The sequence below is a fragment of the Leucoraja erinacea genome, unplaced genomic scaffold (assembly GCF_028641065.1).
Source record: "Leucoraja erinacea ecotype New England unplaced genomic scaffold, Leri_hhj_1 Leri_237S, whole genome shotgun sequence".
Classification (NCBI taxonomy): Eukaryota; Metazoa; Chordata; class Chondrichthyes; order Rajiformes; family Rajidae; genus Leucoraja; species Leucoraja erinaceus.
This window is the reverse complement of record NW_026576138.1, coordinates 176,598-185,886: the sequence shown is the minus strand read 5'-3', so window position 1 is coordinate 185,886 and position 9,289 is coordinate 176,598. Positions and strand designations below refer to the sequence as shown.

Genomic DNA, 9,289 nt, shown 5'->3' with positions numbered 1-9,289 from the left:
GCGGATAACATCAATAAGGTCAGACAGTGATAAGGATCAAGCAAATTAGTACATTCGACCCATCAAGTCACTCCACCATTCAATACTGGCTGATCTATCTCTCCCAATCGATCTCCTGTCTCTCCACATAACCTCTGACACTCTTAATAATCAAAAATGCTATACATTAATATTTCTGGCCCTCAAAATATCACTTACTTGGTGCCTCTACGCATTTATTGGCCAAGAATCCACAGATTCACCACCCTCTGCCTAAAATGTCTCCTCATCCGTTCGAAAGAAATGTCCTTTCTTCCAATATGACCACTATTCCTAGACTCTCGCTGTCGACTAGTGGAACCACCTCTCTCCACCCATCCACTCTATCCATCCCTTCACTATCGGTACGATTCTATGGAAGTCCCCCCTCATTTCTTCTAAGCTCCAGTGAGTATAGGCCCAGTATCGAAAAACTCTTATGATATGTTAATATAATAAAATGTTGATCATAATTGGTTGGAGGAATTAAAGATTAACGATGGAATTGATTTGATGTAAATGGAGAATGTATCTCCAGTTCTGAAGATACCAAAACACAAATATACATTTTAAAGTGGCCTGGAGCAAATCTAAGGGAGCTTTACTAGAATGATCCCAGGAATGAGTGGGTTAACGAATAATGAGCGTTTGATGGCATTGGGACTGAACTTGCTGGAGTTTCAAAGGAAGAGGGGGGATCTTATTGAAACGTACAGGATAGTGAAAAGCCTGGATAGAGTGGATGCGGAGAGGATGTCTACACTGGAGCAAGAGTCCAGGACCAGAGCCCATAGCATCCAAATAAAAGGACGTATCTTTAGATGAGGAGGAATTTCTTGAGTCAGAGGGTGGTGAAACCGTGGTATTCATTGCCACAGGAGGATGTGGTGGCCGTCAATGGATTATTTTTTAAGGCAGTGATAGATGGATTCTTGATTAGTACGGGTATCAGGGCGTTTTGGGGAGAAGGCAGGAGAATGGAGTTAAGTGGGCAAGATAGATCAGCCATGATTGAATGGCAGTAGACTTAATGGGCCGAATGGCCTATTTCTTCTACTATGAATTATGAGATAGAAGAGCGTGCTTGTATGAGGGACGTTGGATGAATAAAGGTTGCATTTCCACAAATATATCTCTCACAACGTGTGACTGCAGTTTCATTGAACAAAATTCAAACATAACCCCTGACCTTCAGAAATAACACGCTGTCTGTTTGTTCCATTCGTCCCTGCAGCTTTGAGAGTTCCTCCTCAATAGAGTTTAAATTCTCTTCAATGTCTTGAAGATTTTTCTCCATTGGACTTAGAATCTTCTCCTCATCCTCCTTGATCTCTCTGAGAATGCGCTGCTCTTTCTTCACGAGAATCTGGTGCAGTTCAGCAAATTGAGATGTGACGTGAGACTCCAGGCTTTGTGACTGCTCCTGTCAAATGAAAGGTGAAGATTGATCGAATATATTTCTGTATTCTATTTCATCGTTAAGTAGAAGGTGACCATTTGGCACATCGATATCTATGCTGTTCCTTAGAATAATCCCATTATTCTCATTTCCTTGTGTTTCCCTGAAACATAAAGGCCCTCACGACCACATTAACTCCCACCAACTCACAGATCACCCGCCTTCAAGATTCAAGATCCAAGAGAGTTTATTGTCATGTGTCCCAGATAGGACAATGACAATCTTGCTTTGCTTCAGCAGAACAGAATATAGTAGGCATGAATACAGAACAGATCAGTGGGTCCATATACCATTATATAAATATATGCACACATGAATAAATAAACAGATAAAGAGCAAATAAACAGATAATAAAAAAACAAATAAACAGTGTCACACTACTCAACAATGTACCTTGGTGATTGTCAATCACCCCCCCCCTCCCCCCCCACCCCCCCGGACACTCCTCCCCCCCGGAAAAACACTATGACTGTATGCACGTAAATAGATTTATTTATTGTCATATTCTATGCCGCTCTTCTTGGGAGCTGCTAACTGCATTTCGTTGTCTCTGTACTGTACACTGCACAATGACAATTAAAGTTGAATCGGATCGGATAATGGTCTATTAATGTTCAGGGTTTTGTTTCAGTTGAGTTTAATAGCCTGATGGCTGTGGGGACGTAGCTATTCCTGAACCTGGATGTTGCAGTCTTCAGGATCCTGTACCTTCTGCCTGAAGATAGCGGGGAGATGAGTGTGTGGCCAGGATGGTGTGGGTCCTTGATGATGCTGCCAACCTTTTTAAGGCAGCAACTACGATAGATCCCCTCGAAGGTAGGGTGCTCAGAGCCGATGATGGACTGGGCAGTGTTTACCACTTTTTGTAGTCTTTTCCACTCCTGGGCACTCAAGTTGCCGAACCAAGCCACGATGCAACCTGTCAGCAAGCTCTCTCTTTTTTTTCGACTTACATTTTTATTGATTTTTCAGAGATATATACAAAACAGTGCCATAGCCATAAATAAAACAAAATAAGAAAAACAACATAAATAGAAACATAAATAGATAGGGGGGAAAAAAAGTAGATAATTAAATAAATTGGAATAAAACCGTGTGGTTCACTTACCAAATTAAAAAAAAACGTTACATTGATTAGTTATCTGGAGCTATTTCAATATTCACACCAACATGCCATCTAGTTCTATATAACACAATCTTCCCATATCTAGCTCGGCATTTATCTAGTTGGTGTCATTGCTCAAATAAACGGTCCAATTTTCCCAGATCTTCTCAAATGAATTCTCATTGACTCTCAAGGAATATGTCAGTTTTTTCATAGTAAAGATGTCTCGCACAATTTCTAGCTACTGTTCCTGTTTTGGACTTGTTTCATTAAGCCACTGCCTGGCAATGGCCTTCTTACTTGCTGCAAGCAAAACTTTAATCAAATATGTATCTCCTATCTTTACTATATCTTTAATACACCCCAGATACATCACAGGGCAGGTATTTGGGATTTTATAACCAGAGATATTTTTAAGAACTGGTTTAACATTTTCCCAGTATGGCCTTATCTTTACACAGTTCCAGAAAATATGCGAGTGGTCTGCCTCCGTACTCCCACACAGCCTCCAACAGTGTTGTTGGACAGCAAGTTGTCTGCTTTTTATTTTGGGTGTTATAAAAAAGCGAGATAGATTCTTCCAGCAAAATTCTCTCCATACTAGTGAGCTTGTGGATGAACATTGTGTTTCACACACTTGATATCATTCTTCGTCTGTTATTTGAATCTTTAATTCTGCTTCCCATTTTGTCTTTATATAGAGCGTTGATTCTCCCCCACTTCCCACCAGAGCTTGGTAGAAAGCAGAGATGACCCGAGACCCCTTCTGTTTGTATGCATCCACAATCACCTTGATCACATTATTTGAAGTTTCATCTAGTTCTGGCCTTATCTCTTTTGTAAAGTAGTGTCTTAATTGCAAGTATCTAAAAAAATCCTTGTTTTCAAGAGCATACTTTGACTTTATATCTTGAAAGCTCATAAACTCGCCATTTTCTGAAACTGTATACATTGCCGTTATGCCTTTTTGTGCCCATTCTTTGAATCTTGAATCACACACCTCTGGCTTAAACTTTGAGTCATATGCGAACCACTTCAATGCGTGAACCCCTCTTTTTAATTTGTATTTTTCCACTATAACATTCCATATTTCTAACGTAAATGCTACTATTGGATCCATAGCATGTCTCAAAGCCCCTTGCAGATATTTGTCTCCCACTAAAATCTGGGTCTGGTAACCCTGTATCTCCTTTTCCATTTCCTTCCATCGAGATTCATAATCAGGTCTACACCAACAAGCCAGAGGTCTGAGTTGAGCTGCATAAAAGTATTTCCTCAGATTTTCCCCAGAAAGTCTCGAGTCTTTTGCAAATGATTGAGGTAAATAGTTTGTAGTCTACATTTAAAATTGAGATTGGCCTGAAATGTTTACATTGCTCTTTGTCTTTGCCTTCTTTGGGTAAAATGGTAATAATTGCTTCCTTCCATGATGGGGAGCCCTGCCCTCTTTAAGGGTCCAGTTAAAGCAAGACAGGAGCAGAGGTGTTAGCTCTTTCTTAAAGGCCTTGTACCATTCTGATGGAAACCCATCACTGCCTGGTGATTTACTAGCCCTAATCTACTGATTGCAGCTTCCAGCTCCTTAACTGTTAATTGTGACGTAATGGTATTATTTTGTGCCTCACCAATGGATGGCAGGTCAAGTGAGTTAAGAAAACTTCTCATTGTCCTTTCGTCAGTTGATGTAGCAATGTTACAAAATTTTGAGATTTTAAAAATCAAGTCTGCAATTTATCCCATCAGATAAAGCATAACAATAAGTTTAATTTGACACCAAATTCACTATCATATCTCAAGTATTAAAAAAGTTATGGCCATTTTCATACTCGGAAATTAGCATCTTGTTCCCTATTGATTTTCAATGGACATTACAAAAAAGCTGTGATCTTGGATAGTCAACAGGCCATTTCTTAAGGAAAGATTAACATTTTTAAATAGCCTAAGTGTCCAAAGATTATTCACAAATAATTCACAATATAACATGATTTCTATATCTAATTTACATTAATTTATAGGCCAAATGGAAGGAATTTAGTGTTCAATTGCTGTAAATAAATGCCCATTTAAATCGGCTTTCCAGTGGGTTTCTGTGAACGCGCTGGTTTAGAACGTTGACATCGCGCTGGATTAGTGCCCTCAAATGCCGAGAAAAATACTGCGGGATATAAAAAGCCCAAAATGAACCACTCGCTATAGATAACGTGATATATAGGGTTATATATATGGCCCATTTAATGTAAAAATAAGGTACATACCTTTAATTGTTTGCTCTATAAAACCCTGGGGCTGCGAGAGGTTGCGGAATCAGATAGTAATTTTAAAGTTATCATAACTACATTATCGAGGCCTATAAAACTAATAATACCTTTTGCGACCGGGTCTTGCAGCGATTTTTCGTTAATGATTTACTAGGCTGAACATGTGCGATTAGTACAGCCTAGTAAAAATCGCGTTTTAAACCCGCCCCCTCCAAACAGCGCCAAAATCGCCGACATGGCTGAGGGCAGATTCCCAATGACGATTCAGGTAGGTTTTGTAACATACCTAGTTGATGGTGGCTTAGAATAAAGTTTCTTACAGTATTCTTCAAATATTCTTTCTATCTCATCTGGCTCATGTGATAATTGATTGGTTTTAGGATTTCTTATTTTATGAATTGTATTTGAGGCCTGCTGTTTACGCAGGCGTCTGGCCAGGAGTCTAGTTGCTTTTGGACCTGCTTCATAATAGGTCCGCTTTATAAATCTTGCCCTTTTTTCCATATCTCCCCTGAGGATCTCATCTATCTCCCCCCTTATTTCTTTAATCTGTTTTAGTACCAACTGATCCTGTATGTTTTATGTTTTTTCTCCAATTCTTTCAATTTTTCTACTTTATGTTCATACGTAGCTAGCCGGGCTTTTTATGTGATGGTCAGGGCGATCAGCTTTCCATGTATAACTACCATCATAGCATCCCACAGTATTACAGGATACACATCCCCATTATCATTCTCTTCTATTTATCTTTTTATCCCACATTGAGCCTCCAAACAGTATTTCTTTTTCTACTATTCAGGTGGACTGTCAAGTTGATCGCACTGTGATCAGATACATCTGCCACCCCGATTTTACACTCTGTGATCCTGTGACTTTCACCCGTATTCATTAAAAAGTAGTCAATCCTGGAGTAGACTGAGTGAGGTACTGAATAGTGTGTGTAGTCCCTTCCTAGAGGATGAAGTTCTCTCCAAACATCAATTAGGCCCATTTTGAAAAAAACATTTGGTACTCTCTGGGGGGGCATATACATTGATCAGTGTCACTACTTTGTTTTCCAACTTTCCTTTAACTAATACATACCTTCCCTCTTTGTCCCTGACTTCTTTATGGCATTTAAATTGGACTGCATTTGTGATAAGGATAGCCTCTCCCCTCTTTTGGCTAGTTTTATAGGAACTATCAAATGCATTTCTAAAGCCAAAGCGTTTTAATTTCTCATGTTCTTGTTGAGGCAGGTTGGTTTCTTGTAAAAATAGTACCTGAGCCTTTTCTTTTTTCAGTTTAGCCAGGACCTTGCTCCTATTAACTGGATTATTCATCCCATTTACCTTGAGTGACACCAATTTGATAGTATTACTTGACATTTAATTTACCTAATCCTGTCTTGCGTTCATACATCTCCAGATAACTTGGAACTGTGCAGGTCTGGACATCTGGACAACATGTGCCAAATAAAGAAAATAAAACAAAAAAGAGAAAGTTGACTTCCAAGTAAGTATGATTTCCTGCCCCAGGTAGAGGGGAAAGCCTCCTCCTAGAGGTGAAACGCTCCATTTTACGCATCCTAGTATCGTCCAACGTCATCCGATAGCAATTATTTTCTAGTCCAAAAGAAGTTGTGACACAATAAAAGCTAGTTGGATGGGGTCTGCTCAGACTCCTGTAGTCGCTCTGTTGCTATCTCACTCTCATCTTCGCTTTTCTTTCCAACTCTCTGCCATGTCATAGCCTGGAGAAGATGCTCCATCTCTGGGTCCGCCAGCTCCTCGGCGCTGGAATCAGGTGTCTCCACGGAGTAGCCTCTCCTCCTCATTTCCTGCGCTGCATCTTGTGCACTATGAAATGTGCATGTTCCTGAGTCCCAGTGAATGCGCATCTTGTCCAGCGGGGTCTGGAAGCAGACGCCTCTCTCCTTCAGGGCCCTCTTTATTCCCTTGAAAGCCTTGTGCTTCTGGACAACCTCCGTTGCATAGTCGTGGTCAAATGATCGACGTCGCCCGTCAATCATTACCTCTTTCCCCAGGCCTTTTTCAATACCATTTATTTGGTATTAAACTCCAGGCCATTTAGTACTATGGACCTAGGTGGTGCGTTACGTTCCGGTTTGCGAGCCAAAGCTTTGTGCGCACGTGCTGGATCCGTACGTTGGTGTCCGTTGTTATTATGAGTTAAGTTTTTAAAACCACCGTTCACTAAAGATGCCAAGACATCTCGGATGACTATGCAAATTGGAGAAACGGCACCTCATATTTCGCCTGGACAACTTACAGCCTAACGGTATGAACATTGATTTCTCTAACTTAAAATAAACTTGCATCCCCTCTCTCTCCGTCTCCACCCGAACCCTCTTGCGAATTTCACCGTTTGTATTCCTTGGATATCACCGCATCCCCAGTCCACCATGGGCTCCACCTATCCTGAATCATCGATACAGGCTCTGCTTGTTCTGCATTTCCTATACCTCAAGTTTCTTCTTCCCCAACTCTCAGTCGGATGAAGGGTCTCGACCCGAAATGTCACCTATTCCATTTCACCAGAGATGCTATGCTGCCTGACCCACTGAGTTACTCCAGCACTTTGTGTCTATCTTCAATGTAAACCAACACCTGCAGTTCCTTCTAACACATTTTATCTGCAGTTCTTTGTTTCTATGATGCAGTTGCTTGTTATTCCAGGATGAGACCTGTTGCAGTCTGTGACCTTGTGACTGGTGGTGTCGAGGGCCTTGGTTCTGTGTGTCCTGGTGGGGTGCCGAGACACGGAGCGGGCAGGAGGGATGGATTGGATTCCCAGCGATATCCTCCTCTATCCAACGAGAGGTCGGCAACAGCCTCTCTCGCTGCGCCCCCTCTGTGATTCCTGCCGCTTTTGCGAGTCTTTCATTCATATGTTCTATGTACTGACTATATCTCTCATTTCCCTTTCCCCTGACTCTCAGTGTGAAGATGGGTCTCGACACGAAACGTCACCTATTTGTTGTTACAGAGAAAGGTTGAACAAGTTAGGTCTTTATTCTTTGGAGCGCAGAAGATTAAGGGGGGACTTGATAGACGTCTTTAAAATAATGAGAGGGATAGACAGAGTTGACGTGGATAAGCTTTTCCCATTGAGAGTAGGGAAGATTCAAACAAGTGGACATGACTTGAGAATTAAGGGACAGAATTTTGGGGTAACATGAGGGGGAACTTCTTTACTCAGAGAGTGGTAGCTGTGTGGAATGAGCTTCCAGTGGAAGTGGTGGAGGCAGTTTCGATTTTATCATTTAACAATAAATTGGATAGGTATATGGACGGGAAAGGAAAGGAGGGTTATGGTCTGAGTGCAGGTATATGGGACTAGGGGAGAATACGTGTTCGGCACGGACTAGAAGGGCCGAGATGGCCTGTTTCCGTGCTGTAATTGTTATATGGTTATATGGTTATATGGTTAAGTGTTCGGCACGGACTAGAAGGGCCGAGATGGCCTGTTTCCGTGCTGTAATTGTTATATGGTTATATGGTTATTCCTTCTCTCCAGAGATGTTGCCTGAACAACTGAGTTACTCCAGCATTTTGTTTCCAACTTCTGTCAATGAAACAGCGGCGGTGGAGCAGCGCCACCCAGAGGCGATGCTCAGTAACTGCAAGTCAGCAGCAATTCGGCAAAGGTTGCTTCCTTTTAAGGAAGGAATGCAAATGAAGCGAGCAGCAAGGAAAAGCGGACAAATGTGAAAAAGATCAGAGATATGACGAGAAATAAAAGGCGAAAATATGTCTTTTTTTCTCTTCTCGGCAATAAAGCGCAATATAAGATTTTAAAACTTTGGCTCGTACTGACTGTAAAGAGTAATGGTAGAGGTTGGCTGTGAGAGAGCGACGATGTTCTAGCATACTTACCTGGCAGGGGAGACACCATGATCACCCAGGAGGTTCTCCCAGGACGAGGCTATCCCATTGCACTTCGGGTGTGCTGACGCCTGCGATGTCCCCAAATGCGGGATACTCGACTGCAAAATTTGTGGTAGTGGGGGACTGCGTTCGCGCTCTCCCCTGATATAAAAATTAAAAATAGAATTAATACATGCGAACACTGCATATGTTTGAGGATCACTGATTTTTCAGGTGGGGTTACTCCTGGGTGGTATAGACGGGGTGTTAAAGAAAGCTTTTGTTATGCTGGCCTTTATAAATCAGAGCATTGAGTATAGAAGCTGGCATGTAATGTTAAAATTGTACAAGGCATTGGTGAGACCAAATCTAGAGTATGGTGTACAATTTTGGTCGCCCAATTATAGGAAGGATGTCAACAAAATAGAGGGAGTACAGAGGAGATTTACTAGAATGGTAGGTTACACAAAAAAGCTGGAGAAACTCAGCGGGTGCAGCAGCATCTATGGAGCGAAGGAAATAGGCAACGTTTCGGGCCGAAACCCTTCTTCAGACTTACTAGAATGGTGCCTGGGTTTCA

The 9,289-nt window shown here is 41.6% G+C and overlaps 1 non-coding gene across 1 annotated transcript; it reads left to right on the top strand.

Annotated features, from left to right (window-relative positions):
• Positions 1 to 8,710: 8,710 nt before the first annotated feature.
• LOC129716448 (U1 spliceosomal RNA) lies at positions 8,711 to 8,874 on the top strand. Its single transcript, XR_008726640.1, has one exon. It is a non-coding gene; the product is annotated as a U1 spliceosomal RNA (small nuclear RNA).
• Positions 8,875 to 9,289: the final 415 nt, after the last annotated feature.